This window comes from Chlamydotis macqueenii, chromosome 4 (genome assembly GCF_036417535.1).
Source record: "Chlamydotis macqueenii isolate bChlMac1 chromosome 4, bChlMac1.mat, whole genome shotgun sequence".
NCBI lineage: Eukaryota > Metazoa > Chordata > Aves > Otidiformes > Otididae > Chlamydotis > Chlamydotis macqueenii.
The window spans coordinates 690893-712606 of NC_141559.1; the positions used below are offsets into that span (position 1 = coordinate 690893).

The 21714-nt window shown below is 39.6% G+C and overlaps 1 protein-coding gene across 2 annotated transcripts in view; it reads left to right on the forward strand.

Moving 5' to 3' along the window:
- The first annotated feature begins 20406 nt into the window (after nucleotides 1-20406).
- Nucleotides 20407-21714, forward strand: part of PDE5A (phosphodiesterase 5A) — a 119787-nt gene continuing 118479 nt past the window's right edge. For both annotated transcript variants that reach the window (XM_086746511.1, XM_086746513.1), the window contains exon 1: nucleotides 20407-20795. The gene's annotated coding sequence lies outside the window, so the exon portion shown is untranslated. The remainder of the gene's footprint in view (nucleotides 20796-21714) is intronic.

Sequence of the window (21714 nt, forward strand, 5' to 3'; positions counted from 1 at the left end):
TCATTCTATCTCAACAGGCAGCAAAATTCTTAACTATTCTTCCATTTCTCATAATAGGCATGCACTCCATTTTTTCCTACAAAGGGTGCAGATGTTTCTTTCACAACACTTAGTCCATTTTTGTCCTAAACCTTTCACACACTGATCCTAATACAGATAAGCCAATTAGGAATGTTGCTGAAAATGAACAAATTAAAGCTCTGGGGATGAACCAGAAATAAGAAAAGTATCAACGCTATGCCAAAACCCTATTCTCCAACAACATACAAAACTATAACAAAAAAGGAAAACCAAACTGAACAAAATCAGTATTGTCACAGAGGAGCCAAATGATCCTGTGTTCTCCTCCAGTATTTAAATTTGGGTGGAGATGAGAAAAGACAGGCAGTTGTAGGTCCAGATGGTGCCTTTGAAGTGCATCGTTTTCAGATCTTTAAAAAAGCCTTAGATAAAGGAATCCATTCTTGCAATGATCTATTATCACTGCTGTATGAAAGCCAAAAAGATGAAAAAATTTGCCAAAGACCTGAGAACAGACTGAATTAATGAAAAGGGGATCAAGGAGCTAGCTCGCTCCAGGTACGCTGTCTGGACCACAGCTGTGGAGAGCACTTGCAGCAAGCGATGCCCAGTTGCTTGCTGGTTCCAGCATCTTGGAGCGTCATCCTTCCAGTTGTAATGCCGATCAATCAACTGGCAGAGTGAGATTGCAGGGGTACTCACTCATCTTGAAAGGAAACAGCTTTCACATTGCTCAGCCTAGTGTTACAGGGATCTAAAATGAGGAGCATGCTTCAACAGGAATAAAATTCAAAGCGACTTCGCTGCTTCCCTGCACTGTGCTTGGCAAGACAGACTTATTCCCTGACAGTTTTCCACAAGCCACAGCAGGATCAAGGCCTTTCTGTATCAGACTCTGTGTTCTCGCATCTAAGAGAGAGTTTCTGACTCAGGAGATTATACTGGGGAAGAGCTAATAAAGAGAAACTGGGTCCTGTTTCTAAACCAGTCAGCAGCATAACAAGCACGTAGATTATTTTTTTACACCTTACATAGACAGAGGAAAAGATTCATCATCATTTTTTCCTATTTTTTAATAGTCAGGATAAGCTCCTTCCTGTCAGTACACAACCTCAGCAGTGAAAGAAACTGTTTGGATCCAAGTGCGCTTCAAACAAATGTTTGCTTTCAAAACAGTATCTTCCTCCTCAGCATGTGACACCCTGCAGTTATATCAGAGAAATGCGCACACAGACTCACACACACTTTTCGAAAAATCAGTTTTGTCAAGTCACTGCCTAATGTAAGAGTTAGTGCTATGTGAAGAGGCAAAGCTAATTAGCTGGGTAGATTTTATCAAAGAAGAGAAGGCTCTTAAATTTTTGGGAGAGGGTGGAATCTGACCTACTTTATGTATATACTGGTGCTTTCATTTTAGGTGTTTTCAGTCTTCTTAAAGGCAGTGGCCAAATTCTGTATATAGCCAGCGTAGAAAGGCTTTGTTTATTTTCATACTGCTTAATTTAGATACTTCAACTTAGATTTCAATATCTTCCCTCTCAAAGCAAAATAATTTCTCACAACCTTGTTAGGCAACAGAAAATGGAAATCAATACCTTCAGACTCACTCCTTTCTAAATTCTTTAAATCTCTATTCAGAAACACTTTAAAATTTTATATGAAGAAAGAATGGGGAATGGTGGCTTCTCCATCTCTCATAATCTTCAAATCCAGACTGGCTACCTTTTTAGAAGCTTGAATGAAAAACACATTATCTGCAGGATTCAAGGTAGAGATAACAAGGCAAAGCATAATGGATTATCAAAATGTGCTGCTCCGATGTGAACTTACTTCTTGTGTTGGAAAGAACATGGGTCAGTGAAGAGGTGCCTGTGCCAAGGCTGGGGCTGCCCGTTGGAGCCACAGCTCCCCTGTAGCTGTGCCTGACTCCTGCTAGGGCAGGTCCCCTCCCCCCCTTCCGTTTTTACATGATAAAAAGTGCACACGTAGATCAGGAAAGAGCCACAAAACATTCTTGCCACACCCTAGTAAGGCTGAAGGATCGCAGGCTCTATTATATATAAAAATATAAATATATGTATGTATAGCCCAAGTATATGCTGTAGCCCCTGTATTCCATTTTGATTCAGATAAGGATTTAATTTGAAGAACTCCCTTCTTCAGAAGTATATCAAAACCTGGATGGCGCTACTGGAATGCAACCCTGTTATCTGTTTGTAATAATCCAAACAGACACCTGGATTTAGTGGTGCTTTATTATTATATTACTAGTCACCCACCAGATGGTTTAAATACAAATACTTCAAACGATGACTAGCTCATGAACTCTTCACATCACTTGAAAAGTTTGCTTTTCAGAATTTGCATTGCGCAAGTGGTCCCTTGCGTACATTTTTTTTTGTTGCTGATTTTCTTCTCCAGTTTACAAACCACCAAATGTACAAGCTGCTTTCAGAATAATCACATCTACCTGCGGAGCGTGAATGCTTCTGCCAGTACACAGGGGCATTTCCACGGCTTTCTCGTTCTACAAACAGAAATTCACTGGAAACTTAATGTAAGGCTTCCCATATGGAGCCAAAAGGGAAATTTGGGGGTTTTAGTGGAACAAATGGAAATTACTTTTTTTTTCTTCATTCAGCTCTAATTAAAATTAATATCACTTTGGCTCATCCTAACACCACTAACAGCAAGGAAATTTGTAGTTCAAACTTCCAGCTCGCTAAGCTTAGATGCTGCTGCACATATGGTATGTGCGATCACTGCCTGTTCCCGATAAAAGCCCATATGGGCTCCAACAGCTCTGCAACAAAGACATCAATGCTTTAGCCCCACTTCTTGTTGTTCTTAACTTGTTTCTCAGTTTCACTCTACTTTTAACTACGAGAGAGTGGCTGTCTATTCTCTATTTTCCCCTTATGCGTGGTCTCTCCTCACAGTCGTCACAGCTCCTCTAGGAACCACCACTCAGGTCATTTTGCCTTTATAACTCGGATTCCCGCTGCTGTCAGCAACATAAATCCAGGTTATAAAGGCAAAATGACCTGCTGCTGGCAAGCCCGCAGGCTGGCAGTACAGCGGTATTTTATTTCGCATTGTGTTGCAATGAACAGAAATTTAAACTTCATTCTGAAAAGGTACAAAACCTGACCACTAAACAGCATCCAGCAGAAGCAGGAGCTGCCATCAGGCACAGATCTGGAGCCAAAACACCCTTCTGACTGAGCACAGGATGTGTATCTGAGCTGAGAAAAGACCTCCAGAAGAACAGATTGTGTCCAGCCACGGTTTGGGGAACGGCAAAGGGAAGATCTGTGTTGTGGTGCAGGTTTGGTGCGATGCCCGGCACACCAGCATGCGCGTACAGGCGCGCACAAGTGCGGATCTCTGAAGCAGAGACAAGACAGCAGACCATGGGGCTGAGCCAGCACGGCTGGTAGCTGAACTGTGTCGTCTGGGCAGTGAGTGAGCGGGCAGCGAGGGAGGACACACCACTCCCAGCAGCAGGAGCCACCAGCCCTCGGCTGCCAATTCACACAGGAACAAACACTGCTGGCACGCTTCACTACTTTAAGTAGAATGTCCCTTCCTTGCTGCGTTGCTTGCGAATGCGGACACCAAGATATTCTTGCAAAATTCAATCCAGATACACAAAACTTATCAGCTCCTTCAGATCAAGTGATTTTTCAGCTCCTTCAGATCACTTCATTTTGAATAAAAGTATCTTTGTTGTTGTTTGTTTGCTTGATAGGTTCTATGACTGTTACTGATAAGGTGTGAAATATTCCCTTCCATCCTTCCAGCTATTTTAAAATCTAGTGCTTCAGTTACCCTTTCCCCAAGCTTAATCCATTTTAATAAGTTTTAGATGCTTATTTTGTTTCTGTAATTTATCTCATTCATCTCAAATCTCTTTCCTTGCTTTAGCATACCCTTTGGAAGACACATGCCCAGAATACATTAAGAATAATAATTACCACTGGTGCAAGTGTAACCATTTAAAGTCGTTAAATCAGAATCAGCGGGTTTCTGAAAGACAAAGCACATTCCAGTTCACTTGCTGGAGAGGACAGGGTATAGGCAAGAAACCAAGGGGACTGTTGCTTCAGTGGCCATCCATTTTATGCCTGCAGTTTTTCTGCAGGTGTCTGGCAGAAATTAAACACGCTATCTGTAGTGGAAGGCGTACACATGACAAACCCAAGAATATCAGTCTATTTTTGTACTGCATTTTGTACTACACTGCATTTTTGTACCTAAAAAACACCAGTGAATGCCTATTAGCAGAGTAATCTCATCCATGTGTTAAGTCATAAGGATGTTTAAACAGACAACTGTGTTACTTAGTAGGATGCTATTAATAAAGCAAGAGTCAGTGTACCGTTCTCTGACCAAAATGAGGAAGATTATTCCCGAATATTTTGCAGCTTATGCAAGACTTATGACGAAACATTTGGCTCTGCATAGTTTAAAGCTTCTTTGGATGCATCCCCCAGTGCCTAACAAAGCAGTCGCTTCTTCCTTCTCGGTCTCGACAGCTGAGTGGGAAGATGGTCATGGTCATAGTCTCTTTCTTCCAGGGCCCTGGTACACCTCTCAGGCATTTCCTCTCAGACCCTTGGGTTCAAGCTTGGTTCAAGCTTTCCCCTCTCTCCAAGTCTGATCTGGTAGAATTACAAAACATCTCTCATTCAGAGGGGTCTGGTGATTGTTGGGCTCTTCATAGTTTTGTACAGCTTTTACGCTGCTGGTATCTGAGCACTTTATAGAGATTTTGGATTTTCTTCTCCCGATGGAGCCACTGACTCAGAAACTCCATCAATCCTCTCGAGCTGCCCTTCCTTACACAAATACACTTTAAGCTGGAAAAGATTTGGCCACACATTCTGACAGCTTATATTTTGTTACTTCCTGTCCTCAAGTGCTGTATCTTTATTATACCAACTGTAAAAAAGGGATAAAAAATAGAACTATGCTAAGGCTTAGTTTATATAACACTAATTTAATAGCCAGCTATTAAAGGACAGCTAAAATAGAAACATGCCCTTTAGCCCAAAACTTCATTTCAGCTGAACTTGTGCTCTTTCCAGCATAACAGGAGGCCCATACTAATTCTGTACAAATGAACTTTTAAAGTTACACTTACTTACTTAGCAGTATTTTCATTATCACTAACAAAAAAAAAGAGAGACGTTTTAAGCTTAAATCTTTAAGCAGAAATATTGCCACAGATACATGAGTGCAATTAATCTTGCCTTGAAAATTATTCACTCTTTAAAAGCTATTACTTATCAGCATAGTCATAATTCTTTGTGGTGGTTTTTTTTTAATTTTGTTTTAATACATGCTACTTTTCAGACATCTAGTCTCTTGATTTTACTGAAATCTGAGTTAAGCAGTTTCTTAGGAGAGAATTTACAACTCAAAAGGTGCTCTAGTTTGTGGTAAGTGTAAATAACACAGGTGATCTCATGATCAACATGACTTTTGGATACAAAGGTCCTATCACCTACAATATCTTTTGATAGCGACTTTCTTATGGAAGAAATTCTGCACTTGAAAATGCAACTTAAAAGACCACCTTTGGCATATTACAACAAAAAAAAATCCTAGAAATATCATATATTATTTTTGTTTTCCACAAAAGAAAACCTGTAAATAGAGTGTTAAAAAAGCAAGAAAATTAAATAGGCTAAACTACAATATAAAGGCTGAAAGTGAAATGAAGATGTATATGGATAGATCTGGATGTATGAACTTACATATGTAACTATATCCAATACTAGTGGAATATCCAGAAGGGTTCAAGAAGGCAGCCAAATGCTGAACAGCATTCTTCCTGGAATTTTAAGAGAGATTTGACCCAAAAAGCAAGGAGGCACATCTGGCCTGGGGGAAAGCACCGGCTATGAAATGCATTTAAGAGGTTAGCGAGAGATACAGGTAACAAACGGACATGGGCTGTAAAATCTTCAGCTCCTGAGCTCTCATACAACCATTTGGTATTTGTAGAGCTACTACACAACTGGTTTCATAAAAATATCTAAGTTTTGTTCTACCAGTTAAAAGTAGTATGTGACAGTTTAAAAATCAAAAATGGACCAAGAAAATGTGGAAGAAGCAGCTCTAGAAATGGATCTTCACTTTCCCAATCTTACTGTTCTAAGAAAAAAAAATCTTTGTAACAAAATAATGACTGACAAAGAGCTGTGTTTCCCCAGAAAAGGTCTCGACTTGTCTGAATGAGTCAGAGGTCACTTGAAAATGAGGAAAAATCTGCTGTGGTCACCAGTTCCATGCACTTTTTCAGAAGCTGTAGGAATTTCCCATAATTATACTTTACAAGTAAATTACCATCAGCATAACAAACACATCCAGACATTAAATGGGAACAGAGATATTTCTTGGATCCTTGAAGATGGAGAAAATGTAATGTGATTAGAGTTGCTCAGAACACAGCCATAAAAGTACTTCCTACTTGAAAAGATTTTGCCCACATCTTTTACCAAGAATAATATTAAACAATGACAATAATTGATATTTCTACAGGGCATTTGACCCAAGAAGCTTACAGAACAAAAGGGGAATTCCTTTCTAGTTATCCAGGTTTTTGTTTTGTTTCATAATCAGGGACTCAAGGGCAATGCTCCAACTTCAAGCCGTGTCTCTTGGTGGGGGACAGTGCTGATGTTCATGGCACCCGTGAACAGGTTTTCAGGGATGCTGAAAAGACTGTGCCTGACGCAGACAAAGTGCCCGTGGTCATCCACGGGCAACCTGATCTGGTTGGAGATGTCCCTGCTCCTTGCAGGGGGGTTGGACTGGACGGCCTTTGAAGGCCCCTTCTGACCCAAACTGTTCTGTTAGTCTCCAAGAGAAGCTCTGGAACTGTTGCCATTGCAAATACAGGCACAAGCTGGTTTCAGTGTACCTTAGTTTCTAAACACATCTATTCCTCCTGCTATTTAACATGCTAGCTTGGTATGTGTCTAAATTTAACCAGAATTAGTATTATTTGGAGTGGATGACTCCTTAGCAACCTAACAGCTAATAAAATACATGTTTGTCTACATTTAAATCCCTTCTCTGCAGATGTGGAGCTAAATCCTGTGCTAACAACGCCTCACATTTTACTGAAGGGCAGCTCCTCTAGTTCACTGCTCTGAATCTGCAACAACCACAAATTGTAAGGAGTGAATTGCATGCTTTGAAACTAATACATTACAGAATAAATTAATAGATAGATGTCAAATTTGAAAGATTTGAAACAGATGGGGAGGCCAGAATATGCCCAGTCTGTCAGGAGTTAAAAGCCATAAGAGCAGGACACAGCTCCAGCTCCTTCCTCCATCTCTTCCCAGTAGCCAAATTTCCAGTCTGAGCACACTCATGTGGACTGCTGCCTCTGTTTAAGAGCAAATTAATTACAGGGCTATTGGAAATGTGAACAAATTAAAACCCTCTTGCTTTATGTATTTGCGTCCTCTGGTTTGAATTTTCTGAGAGAAAATAGACAATTAAAAGTAGATGGTTTGTGACACAGAATTTCCTAGCGACTGTGAGCAGCCGTGCTAGAGCCGACGCATGGCTGCAAGAAGGCATCGTCCAACCAGGCAGCCAGAAGCTCGTAAAAGAATAACTGAAATGATTAAGGGGGAGCACCATATGCTCACAATTTGGATCTGGCCACAGGCAGTACAGAGTACGCAGAGATTTCTAGTGTAGTGCGAGGTCAGAAAAGGTCATGGGTGCTGATACCTCTAGAAGCCAAGAGAATAAATCTCAAATGAGAAAGAGTAGCTGTATATAGAACATCCTCAGTGAAGGATCCGGACAGATGAGTCCTGTAAACCCAGCTGTGAGTGGCTGGGGACAGATCAGGAATTGTTCCTCCGCCTCAGCCGCCACTGTCTGCAGCCCAGTTTTTAAGCTAAAACATTCCACCTCTGCAGGTTTTGAGCTAGAACAAAGACTTTTAACTGGAGTGCGGACAATGAAGATGCGCATCCCGCTCTGATGCTGTTGCAGGGAGTGCTGGGCTGCTCGGCTGTGGGCAGGGCTTGCAGGAGCATCTGTGAGCTCAGCTTTTTAGGTCTCGTGGGAGGTGGAAGAATGACCTCGTTACTGCAGATGTGCAACAGTCCATTTCGCTGTGCCCCGAGCACACAAGTGGTCAATGGGAGAGGAGGCTCCCAGGTCCTGCCCAGACACAGCAGAGCTGTTCACAGCCTGGCCTGGAAGAGGAGATTAGAGGTGCTTCTCACAGGCTTGCATTTTCTTTCATCTTACCATACATCTAGAAGAAATAAACCCACTAAAAGACAGAGATAAGGTGCTCATTGTCAGTATGTCCTCTCACTGCAAGATACACGGTTAAATCTTCCCAAAATATCTAAGCATCAAAGACAAAGCTGCTTTTGTGACAGGAATTTCAGTAAATATGTGAGACGACTCTTCTGTATACCAAACTCTCTTCTCTGAGCTCATAGCCAAGAACAGGACACACTGGGAGAGCCCAGACGCTTGTAGTGCAGCGGAGGTAAAGCAACGCTTGCCTGCTATATAAGGAATAAATCTTCAGGCTTGCAATCTCAGCAAAAGAAGGAAGACGTACTAATAAAGTACTATAAATACAGAAGTGTTTATAGGACATGTTATGTAACACTTCTCCTCAGGCTTCGTGCTTTCACTGACAAACACCAGGAAATGTTTTATCTTACTGCCTCTTTATATTAAAAGGAATCTATTTTTGAAGTCGGAAACTGGTCCAGTATCTCATGATTTAAAACTACAAATTAGCATTCACCTGAGCAAAGTGTTTTCTTTGTGTTCTATGGGCTCTTTCTACCATCCCTTTTTCCCCCCCAAAATATGCATTTTTTGCTGTTTGCAGAGTAATGCTGAAAGCAGTATTTCCGCAATTTCAGAATGCACTTGAGAAGAAAGTGTAAAAAAAAAATGCGCTAATTGGAGGAATACAGTGAAAGACTTAAGTACTTTTTAAAGACAGGTGGAGTTACAGACGACGTATGTTGTGCTTTGCAAATAGATGTCAAGTAACAAGCCTACAACTTAAAATAAAAGATGTGACCAGCTGCTAAACAAAGAGGCCAGAAGTTGTAGTGAAATAAAGTCTTAAGCCTTTTCTTAATATATGGTAAGGAAGATGGTCTGGTTTTGCCTGGTTAACATGAGTAGATGTAGCATCCCCATATAATCCTGAAGGTGAAAGAAAATACAAAACCTCATCCAGAGGAGTGAAACAGTAATTACATTGCTGTCTCAAATAGCTCTTGCTGCCATGCTAAATATATAAGGCAAATAACATGTACATTTAAAACACAGTAAAGGTTTTGCCATTTTATGCAGAAAGATGTTTGTTATAATAAATAGATCTGCTACCTCTAGTCTTTAAGGACAGTTTTTCTAAATAATCTGATTTATAACTGCTGGGTTCTGTGCCGGAAAGGAAAAGAAGGCCAGCCATGTAGGAAATAGCCAACAAAAAGCCCACGCTGTGGGAGCGCATCCCCGGAGTACGCGCATGGAAGGGAGCCAGCTCTGTAGCACTGCAAGAGGTTCAGCTGGCACCACACCAGGAACATTTTGCTCCCAACGCGGAGCAAGCATGGGAAGAAGTTGGAAAATACAGCACCTTCACAAGATGTCATTTCTCATTAGAACTAAAAGCTGTCGTGGCTTTGAGGGGAGAATGTAGGAAAAAAAGGAGCAGGAAGGCAAGAGTACGGAAAACAGAAGAGGTGTGTGAAATATGGAAGAAAAAAGTAAGGAAAAAAGGGGAAAAGAGCAGGTGGATGACTTAAGAGAGAAGAAATAGGAGAAACGAGAAAAGAAAAAGGAATAGGAAAGGAGAAAGATCAAAGATCAGGTTGGTTTTTCCTAGCACAGAGCTAGAATGTGGGCCGATATGACCAGGTGCCTTCAGGAAAGGAATAAAAGGGATCACAGCCAAAAGCTTTTGACCCATCTAGCTCCAGTCATTACTGGCTATCTCATCCCTTTGTCCTCATCATCCTTCATTATCTCTGTCACTCGCATTTGCCATAAATTCATCTAGCATTGCCACCAACACAGCAGCAAGTTTGGACTGCACCTCACTTTTCCTAAACAGATCCGCTTCCTCTGTTATTAAAAAAAAAAAAACAAAAACAAAAAACAACTAAATATTGCATCTGTCTTCCACAAACTACAAGGCCATTCCTCAGATTAAGCATTTATTATTCTTTTGCCATTAACAGCTTATTTTCTTCCTGACTGTAACTCTGTGAAAGACCATGAATTTTTTAACTGACCTTTTCAGGTTACTGCTCACATGTTACATATGAAAAACCCAGTAAGTTGCAAAATATTCTTTTTCTCTCTACTGTGTATATACCTACAAATGAACTACCTTAGACTCCCTTATTAATGAAAAGTTCAAAGAAAGATACCATTTATTAATTGTTCATTAAAAAATAATTTGGTTGATACATGATTAAAGGATACTCCACATGCACCTATTTCCCAGGAAGAAAGGAAATGAGATCAATATGTGTTTCAAGCTCTATTTCACAAAAGTTAATTTTCACTTTCATTGCTACGGATTACATTATTTCAGATTTAAAGTAAAGCGGGGCCAGGAGAGCAGGAACCAAACTGCAGTCAATGCGACCTTTGTCTGAGGTATTGGGGCGAGACCTCAGCCTGTTGTTTTCTGGCCTGCTGAAAGCATTCCGTGTGGGAAAGAAACAGCCAACCAGCACCAAAAATGCGAAAAATGGAGGTTCAGTGGAGGTACAAAAATGTGTTTCATGTTAAATAGTTTTTCCAATTAAGTTTCACCTATAGCAGCACCCGAGCTTTGTAAAACTTTTTCAAACTGTTTGTTTAGACACTCACTTAAAACCAGGAATATGAACCTGCTTATTTTTATCACTGTTTTAGTTAAAGCAAAATTAAGTAAAAAAAAAAATTGCAATATTTCAATTTTGTAAGTTATCCAAATGGGATTGCATTACAATGAAAGTTATTTTGAAATATTGAAAAACTTATTGAAAAACTTGTTGCTTGTTCACATCCTAGCCTAAGCTTGGTAAAATCAAAATATTAAAAACAAACATTAAAAGAATTTGAATAAGTCTTTACAGGTCAAATTTCTATCTACAGCTCGCTTCTAGGAAAAGGTTGTTTCACATTTGTGCGCAGATAGGCACTCCCACTACTGAAAATAGTTAAGCCAAAATTTCCAGACCTAAGTTCCTAAGCTTATAAATTAGATGTCAGGCCCCTACACCAGATTCCAAGGATTTGGAAGTAGCCACCAGAGAATATACTGACATCGCCGGGACAAGATGATGCCATTTATTTTGGTTGTAGCAAATGATGTTCGGTAAAGCAAGCTAAAAAGAAAAGAGATAGCCTAAGAGATGTCAGAAATTAATAACTGCTCAGATCTAGGCTCCAACCAGTTCAAAAAGCTTTTCTGCTGACAGTATGTTGTTTTCAACACTAAAAATGAAGTTATTTATCTTTATCCTTTGAAGATGTGCCATTCACACCAAAAAATACACAAGAGTCTTGAAATGGATACTTACTAAAACAAAATGGCTGTTCAAAATTAATATATTTTTCTATTTCAAACCACATTGTACACAGAAATTCTTTGGAGCTTTTTAAAGACAAAAGCAAGAAAAACAAAGGAAAGGAATAAAATTTTAAACAACTCTGTTCTTTTGCACCAAGTAGTAATGTAAAATAGAAAAGTTATGTGAAAGTGAACCACTGAAAGGGTACGCTTTTTGTAAGGCACGCCAATACAAATTTCATAAGACTCTCCTTGTTAGAAGTACAAACCATCCATTATAAGAAAACATTGTCATGCCATAATATTATCATTTGCACTGCTCCAGCTGAATAAGAAGTTGCCTATTGCATTGAAACAACGGTATCAGGTATCACAAAAACGTGTCTAGACTCATGACAGCACACTCACCGAAGGCAGCCCGGCACTAGGAATTGAAGTCTTAATTCCAGAGGTCCTGCTAAGATACTGGTTTCTTCCAAGCATTAGGTTGCTGGTGCACTGAAGTTATTAAATATGCATCTCTGTGCTTATATTTGGAAATTTAACTTTGTCATTCAGGTTTCCACAGGGCATTTAGAAATGGGCTAGCCATTGCAACAGTTACTTTTGCAGGTCCTCACTTTTTGCTCAATAACTTCTAAATAGCTATGTGTAAAAATAGTTAAGATTACCTGTAAGATCGAGATCAAACAAATCAAGACTTTTCAATAAGTTCCCACAATGCTTTTATTGTCGAATTTCATAGTCAACAAATCTGTGAGCACCTGGCAGCTGCACAAATGACAAGTCATGACACAAAGCCTTAGCCGATATCACATGAAGCTGGTACTTCAGGGTATGGTCAAGGTCACAGTGGTAATTTATTAGACGTCTAACTAGTTCTTTTCTGTCATTTATAAATATTTGGATCATTAAGATAAAGGAAGTGAAGGCTGAGGTTATGCTTGAGCATCAAAGAAAGATCATTGTCAGGAATGTCACCCTACCTGCTTTCCAATTTTCAGAGAGATCACAGGGCTACGCAGGTCTCTGTCCTATGACAAAAACTGCCAACTCTTTATTGTATTTATTTTGTAAAGTTCATATTTATGAGTTTACCCCTGTTCAGATTGCTCACAGATATGTAGTGTTATTTTATGGTGTCTGTGTTCACCTGATTGATTCACTTATCTCGAAACTACAGTGAGTTCAGGCCACATTTTGAGAAGCACCTGGCATCCAACAACTTTCATTCAAGCACCTAAACAAAAGCATTTTGTGCAGTTCGTGTAAGCACCATAGCTGTTCACTTTTAGAAACTGCTTGAAAAAGGCTGCAGCTTGAATTCTGCTCCTATCAATTCATTAACCAATCATGAAAAGAAGAATGCACCTAGAGATTTCCCACAGCTCATCCTGATGTTTTCTCCTCCGGTCTGCTGCCACTCTTATTCCCCATTTACGCAAGGACAGAAGCACCCTTCTCTACCTTAAGGCATTTAGTCATGTATCAAAGCTTTTTTTTTTTTTAACCAAGGAGAAATCTTGAAAGATATTGCCATGAGAATCAAAGTAGGGCAGCAGATAGCTTGAAGTTGTATCATAAAAGATGTGCCAAGGCCACTATTCATAAGCTTGAAATTAAAAGGTACACGACAATTTTTCAGACCTGCAAATGATTTGTCACCTCATTAGAGCCTAAAGCACTTGCACACATTTGAATTCTGGATAACCGAGCCTTTCATTCATTCATTTCATTTTCAACCCTTTTCTAATTATTTGAAGAGTTTTATAAGCTCCATAACGTCTGAAAGAATTATGTATGGATATCAAATTAATATACTCTTAAAAAGAAAGGAGGGAAAAAATGTCCAAGAAAGTACAAAATTAATTCACAACTGAGTCTGAAAAGGTGTTAAACTGTAGAAAGGAACAGAGTGCAAAAACAGTTTGGTGCTGTGGTCTAGAGATGAAAATTTCAATACATACACGTGGAGCACGTTGTAAACTATCCACTTCCTCAGAGTGGTGTTTGTCTTCGAGTAACACAAGGAAAGGTTAATTCCTACTACATTTGTGCAGGCAATTGCAGAACAGCTTTAACACAAGCAGTTTGAGAACAAGGTTGAAAGGTTTTTCATTTTGTTTTCGGCTGCTGCTAAAACATGTTGTCAGCTGCCTCGGTTGTTGTGTTTTATTATGACTTTCTGATTTACCCCTTCAAGAGGAACTCATTACTTTTGCAAAAGATGTAATGACATTCCAGCTCCTTCCCACGAGAGAAGACTGCAGCACGAGCAGGAGAGAAAACTATGAAAAATACATTTTAATTCAGCCGGTTTGTTATGCAAGGTCATGCACACAGAGAACTAGCAATCGCGTATCAGCTGCAACACGAACAAAAGGACAAGCACTAAAGGAAAGGTTCTTGGATTTATTACCTCTGCTTTTAAGTCTCCCTCACAACAGAAACACCCTTAAAACCAGGCTTAGCAGCTCAGGTGATAATGAAAACTCAAGTCCATAACAGACATGATTTTAGAAAGTGTTTCCTCAGCCACTCCAAGGAAACACCAAGGCTGAGGATAACTGATGTCCTCAGGCACAGGTGAGTCTCTGTGGATACGAAGGTAAGTAGTCTCAAAGGCCACTGGATGGCAGGCCACTAATCCTACCCTGTCCACCTTTGTTTGATCACAGCAGTGTAAAGAGCTACAAACAGAAATGACAGAAGTCTACATTTCTCCGCACTGGTGATGCAGTTTTCACACACTCTGTGGAAGTCTTAGTAACGCGACTGCCTCCTACTCTCATCTCTTCACCCATCCCAATGGCCCCTCCAGAGTGGCAGCGTTCCACAAAGCACCACTATGGCTACGTTGCCATTTTGGTCCATCACAGAAGCCCAAGAGCTTTCACTTTGCTTTCATATGTTCCCTTGCACATTTTCTTTGTAGGCTAAATTACATGACAATTTATAACGTAAACTGATGCAGAGAAACCTCATTATCTGTACTGCGTTGGGAGCCCATATAAATATCAAAGCCTCAAAGCCATTGCAGTGTTTGTGATATTTTCATTAATGCTTTAGTAAGGTCTCCTAAGAAAAAGCCTGAAAATCAAACCCACACATCACAACACAACAGGCTCATAGAAAAGACACAACAAGGGACTTGGACATTGGTCAATTTGCTTGTTAATTTAGCAATAAAATTGCCTACTGGAAGCAAGGAAAGGACACATCACAGACAGGTATGTTACAAGTACTATTGTTAGATGTTGTTCACCATCATTAAGTGATGGGACTAAGACCTTCTAGAGGGGCACATGTGATTTAAAATACACACGACAAAGCAAAAGACAATTTATCCTTCAGAAATATCTTTCTAGGCCAAAGGGGTCAGGTTTTGAAGAAATGATGGTAGCTCAGATGATGAACGATCTTCCCAGACCCTCCAAGAAGAGCATACTGGACCTTTACACCACAAACCTCTCATGATTTCTCTCCAAATGTCAGAGCCAGCCCAGTTACACCCAGATCCCAAAGTGCAAGATGTCTGCCACGTTTCCACAGGATGACCTTCATTCTCTTAACCTACAGCCAAGGCAGTAGTAGAGGGCGAATCCCTGGAAAGCGAGACCTGCCTTCTGCTACTTCACCATCTGCTAGTGGGGCAAAAGGGTAACCTGATAAGCTTTCAGACAGCAGCCATCTGCAATTCAAGCCTGACAGCACTATGAATGCATTAGCAAAGGTGTCTATTTGCAATTCAAACATACTTCCAAAGCTTTTTTTCCCCTAGGAATTGACAATGAAAGATTTATTTGCCATTTCATGTGAAAGGTATCTCTGATCAAAAACAGGGAACAAAAGTACTTTCTTCTGAAGCTTAGACTCAATATAATCAACTTACTCTACCGAATGTGGAAGTATCTTGTGTCAGAAGTCAGGACAAAGTATGAATTTTTTTTTTGTTGGAGCTAGAGTGGAAAAATAGTGCTATTTTTTCATTCTTTCTTCTACTATATTTTACGTCTGCTTAGCTCTAAGCTTTGAAAATTAACTTAATTTGAACAAACACCTTTCCTTCCTGCTATAGGGAATTACCCCACATAGACTCATACAGATCATATAAGTATTTATTTTTTGGAAGAAGCAAATCCAGATCAAGCAGGACAGGAGAGAGGTGTTAACTTCAGATCTGATCTTTGACAAGTAGGATTTTTTTAAGGAACCTAGATGGCTTCACAGAACAAGTCTCTAAAAATAAGTCTGTGTGAAATTTCATGTAGAAGACTAAAAATCTCAGTTACAAGGATGGAGATGAGAGCAAGTGAATATTCTTTTTCTCTGCAATTATCACAGTCGATCTAGAGCAAACATGAGAAAAAAAAAAGGAGTACCTAATGTGGCTGATGAGTTATGGATTTCCACCATGACCTCTCCCTCGCACCAGGGAGCAGCAGCAGCACAGAAAAAGGAGGCAGCAACATCCCACTGCCAGGTGGCAGCTTCCTCAGTGACTGGTTTCTGCAGCAGAGAACTGAACTGGTAGTGTCCCAGCTCACCAGCTTGCTGATACTCAAAAAATACCAGAGGAAGCGACAAAATCCCTCCCTGGTATCTTCATTAACATCTCCTTTATTTCCAGTGGAGAAATCTCAGATACGCCTGACACTTGGCTGGGAACGTGATCCACTGGCCAAGTCTCTCCTCCCATGTTTTTACAGATCTGCTAGAAAGCTTTACCTCACAGCAGCACCCAATGGTTTTAGGTGACTAATACCCTCATCCAGTACCTAGTTTGGCAGGCAAGAGAGTTTTATAAACCAGCCCTGCCAGGAGAACTGCTTAAGAAATGGGGCATCTCATGACAATACAAGTAGAAACTCATTAAACAAAACCCAGTGCATGATAATCGTTGGCATTAATCACTGACTTCAACAAGGAAAGAAAATACTTTTAAAAATGGACAAAACAGTTGTGGGCAGAGTAATTAATAAAGACAGCATTCAGTGGTAGAGCAGAAAAGCAGAAACATGCCTGTTTACTATATATTCATGTGAGAGGCATCTCCTTTGGTCAGGATGGAGGAGGGAAATGGAGAGCTTTTGAGCTTGTTAAACCAGGTAAATTTTGAAATGGCCTTAGCTCAGTGTTTTGTAAGGACACTTGAAGGCTGAAAGAATGGAGGTAACAACACTGCTCTTATACATTTAGTTGATGGGATAAGTATAACTGAAAAGGAATACCAATGTACTTTTTTTTTTAAGGCATGTGCCTATTTATCTGGGCCCTGAAGAAACATCAGGGAGTAATTTTGGTTAGAACAATAGGTTAAAACTCAAGCAGGAACCAATTTGATCAAATTACTCTTTTTAGAAAATTACATAGAATACTTTTTTCTTTTGCCAGCTGCTTATGTTATAAGAAGTTCACCTAAGGATTGTCTTTTCATATGTATGATGTCTCACAAAATGAAGCTTCCCTCTTTCCCTCAGATCTGGTTACATCCCCAGGTGTTTTCAAAGCCAGCAATATCATCTAGGTTAAGTCTCATGACATTCGATTAACAATCAGGTCTAAGAATTCCAGTTTCCACAGGTTATTTAAAGAGCTTATCCAAATGGTACTTGTATACTCACACACACAAAGTTGGAGCATTTTTAATGCATAAACTCAGATTTAGAAAGGAAAAGAATGGCAAACAGGTTCAACTTTTTGGTTAATTTATTTTCAAACACACATCATGCCTCTACTTCCCTCCTTCAGAGATCAGTACCAAAATAGAGAGGCACGTCTTCCAATATTCCTTTCCTGGCTGGAACCAGGAAACACAGGGAGTCTCACAGGAAGAACCTTTTCCAACAGCAGACCTTTAGGTCTGCTTCAAATAAGTGGAGAATTTTGGATAATTATCCAACCCTTGTCCAGATTTCCCTAGCTATTCATTGAACAACACTATTTCTGATCACTGATGAGTACATAGAGTTTATTTTGGCTTTCATCTAGGTGAGCATTTCTTCCATTTTCTCTAAACTTCTCAGAAAGCACAATATTCAGAAATGCTTAAGAAACCAAGGAGCCTGAGACTCCTGAAAATGGGACCTAGGTGTTTGATAATTGATTTTTTTTTTAATGAAAAGCCTAGGCAAAGATGAGCTTTGAAAATTTTTTTTCGCTCTTCTGTAGGCAGATCAGTGCCCAGTGTGGTTTTCAGAAAATAACTAGGGAACTGAACTCCTTCAGAGATGTTTTTTACTGGCCAGTTTGTTCTGAAATCATAAGGAAATATTCTGGAAAGTTATTTATATCAATAGCTATCCCACCACTGAAGTCATCCAATCTAATCATCCCCAGAGAGCTGCAACAATGGAAATTATAAATAGCAAAAATATCCAGGATATCACCTCCACTGTTTGAAAGACACTGGTCATACAGACCAGTAACTAAGGAGCAATCTCAGGACATGATCCCTTTGAATGTCAGAATACATGCACATTTGTCATTGCCAAGTGGTGTTCTTAGGGGACAGATGCTTCTTTCTGAGCAAAAATCTTTGAATGCAAGAGACAAAGGTGTCGTGATGGTCCATAGATTCTCTGCCTGGCTCCTGGTTTCTCTCTTATCACATAGGTAGGAGCAGCTAAAGGGGATGATAGATGGCCTGGAAATGCAATAGATGAGACAAACTAACAAAAAGCACTATCCTAGCTTCCAAATAAAAGGAAGATTGCATTGAAGTAGTTGTTATTCCAAGTCCATTTGTAGATGAATTAAATTTTGCCATCTTCTTCATTGCAACTTAAGGGTGCCCAGAAGAAACCAACTTCAATAAGGTCTGTGTGTTTTATAACCTAGTTCCCCACTGAGATGAAATCTAAAGTGCCTTAGAGAATAGAATACACATTATTTCAATAATGTATAAGGATGTTTTTAATTCTTTGGTGAAATTATGCACTTGCCTTCTCTGATGAGTACTGCCTGAGAAAAGTCAGGGTATCGCAGCACCTTTTCGCTGTTTAGGTTTTGCAGTCTTCAGCAGTTCCTCCAAAGCCAGCTAAAAGCAAAAAAAAAATCTCCCTAGATATAGTTCCTCAGCCAACCATATCATATAGTATTCCTAACGCCAACAAAAATAGGAGTGGTTAATCAGGTGACATTGAGGTAAACCTAACCCCATAACGTGTTAAAAGATAAGTACCAGCATCACTTCCGAGAGTAAGAACAAAGTCATTTTACATGAAACTAAGAAATCACGTAACAACCTAGAATGCTAGAAAATATTTTGCAGCTCTTGCAAGACATGACCGCTATTCTGCAATGGATGAGGGGTTTTGTTTAGGGAAACGGAAGTAAGTTTTTTTTAATAGTTTAATTGACAAAAATTGGCTACATGCTAGCAAGCATCGTGGAAAAAGTTAAGCAAAATTAATTGCTTAAAGTGTTGACTACACTTTCCAGACTTTCTTTTCTGTATCTTTAAAAAAATATACATGCTCTACTAAAGATGTTTTCCTATCTTCCAATATCATCCAGGTAGCTAATAAGTGTTCTGTTCAAGGATCTTGTCTGTCTACCAAGGTATCTTCTGTTCAAAAGAAAGAGAATGAACGTATCTTGACCATTCCCTTTACAAGTTTTAACTTTTAAGAGGTGAGCAGATTGTGATACTGACAGTTCAGTCTGACTAATTACGATATATTGGAAAACTAAAGTATGTAATGAAAGACTTCAACGTGCCAGGTTTAAATTTCTTCTTCTTGGACTCTGGAACTTTTTTTTTAAGTTTGATAGAAAATAGTTCAGCCATTTTTGGAACAAATGTCGTGAAGGCTAGTTTTGCCAACATTCATATTTTTCATCTCTTTACTGAAGAGCCATGATGATTTATAACAGAAGCTTGAAATCTGGCAGCAAGACAACCCTTGAGTTAGAACGGTATCTTTTTTGTCCCAAGGATAAAGCCATTCTTAATCAGTTGGGTTAAGAGTTACAGAAAAATCCCAGTTGGTATTTACAAAACAGAAAATTTATATTTTGATTTTTTGAATGTTTCAACAGGAACACGCAAGCCCTGAAGCCTGCGGAGCCTCTTGTCCTGAGCAGGTCCAAGGGACAGCCCAGGACAGCTTTATCTTGAGCAGAGCTCGGTTTTCTCACAGCAAAACTATAACAGGAAAAATATGACAGAAAAGTTAAGAAATTAAAAGCTAATTAGAAGTAGTTGCACATTAAACACTCTTAACACTATTTATACACCATAAGACAGCATGAGAGCCTTTTAAGCTCAGCACATATAATAGTTTCCCCAGAACTTAAGGGCTTGTTGTAACCCAGCTCTATTAATATCAGTGGAGTTACATTAGGTTGCCCTGACTAATATTCTTTCGTTAAGCAGCCAAGCAAATAAAATCACTTTGGCTGTGCTTTTAAAGTCATTCCCAAATATCATCTGAAAGGTCCCTTCAGTACAAAAAAACCCCAAAACCCCCATCCCAAACACAGTACCCCGAGGCAGGGCACAACCCCGAACCAGCCGCACGTTCCAAGTTGGGGGTCAATAGGAGTTTCACAAGAGTACCCTAGGTCACTGCTTCCTCACAGCGACTTCAGAAGGAGGGGAAAAAAAGGGTTTGAAAAACATTCCAGATTTCAGCAGAGTTTTTCTAGCTGTGCAGACACAGGAGTGACCGAAGTGTCCGCAGGGACAGCCTTAGCAAGTCTGTGACCTTCTGGGACAAACTGGACCACAGCATTTCAGAAGGGATTTGGTCAGGATCGCTAAACATGTGCCAAAAAGAGAACTGCTTCTTGGATTTTTTCAATCAAGTAGCTCTATATTTGGACTGGAAACAGTCTGTGGAAGAGCAGGAATAACCATTAGAAGGCAAGTGAAAAGTTTCAAGCAGATACTACAGTCAAGGAAGAAACAACTTGAACGTATCTGGGCAAGTTTCCATACTGACTCAAGCAACACTTTTTCCCATGACATCAGAAGCAAAAACAAACAATATATTATAGCCCATATGTTGATTAAAGAAAACCCAAGCAGTGCAGAGGCATGCACCAGCCTAGCTAACACCGACTGAACAAGAGCTGGAGTGCTTACAAGCCATGGAAGTTATTCAAACAAATAAAAAGCCCCAAGTTTTCAGGATAAGGAGCCTGGGGTAAGACTTCTCAGCACGATGAGGTTGTGAATACAGAGGTAAGACCAAAAGCAAACTGCCTAGATAGAATTTATACAGTCTAACTATACGACAAGTACGATAAGTGAACAGTGCTTTGAATATGCAGCGCTCGTAAGGCTTGGAAAAGTGTGAAGTTGTTTGTGGATAATGTGCTTAGAGAATCTGAAGTTCGCTACCTACCTGAAGTCAGATGGATTTGGATGAGAATTTTGGACTGCAGAATGGTTTGCAGTCAGAGTTCAGATGATCTTTTGGCAGATTAAACATGTTCCCAGTAAGATGATGCTGAGGATAAACATGCAAGAGAAATACAAATGCTGTTTTCACAAGAATAATGCTGCTTTCTTAGAACTGACTGTATTTTCAGGGAAGAAAGCTAGAATGCAGTCCTCACACGATGCCAACACAATCTATCAAGAACAGTTAGTAAATCACACCGTTTTCAACTTAAAATGACATGGCATATTTTAAAATTCAAAACAAAGCCAAAGCCACATTCTGCAGGAGAAAAAGGTACTTGCTAAGCACAGCATATTCATGCCGTTTACAAAAGAATGGGGAATTGTGCTCTTACTTTAACATGGCCTAACAACAGTAATGCTTACTGCATACAGCTGAAATCAGTGAGATTTTGTCAGACTTTGAATTATCTGATCAGTTGATCCTGTGTAATAAGAAACAGGAGGCCACCTTTGTTCTTTCTCACAGAATTTTATAAGTCAACATTACAAAGGAGCCCTGCCAAAGGAGGACAAGTTTGGGACAATAAAGTGGCAGGCTGGTAAAATTAGATTGGGTTTAGTAAAATAATCTAAACTCATAGGATTAATAGCCACAGCAAGTTATGAAATAATATGTTGTATTATTGTCACTGTAAGATTAAAGTGAGAGAACCTACATTTATAGAGGCATTAAGCAAAAATAACATTTCTTTTA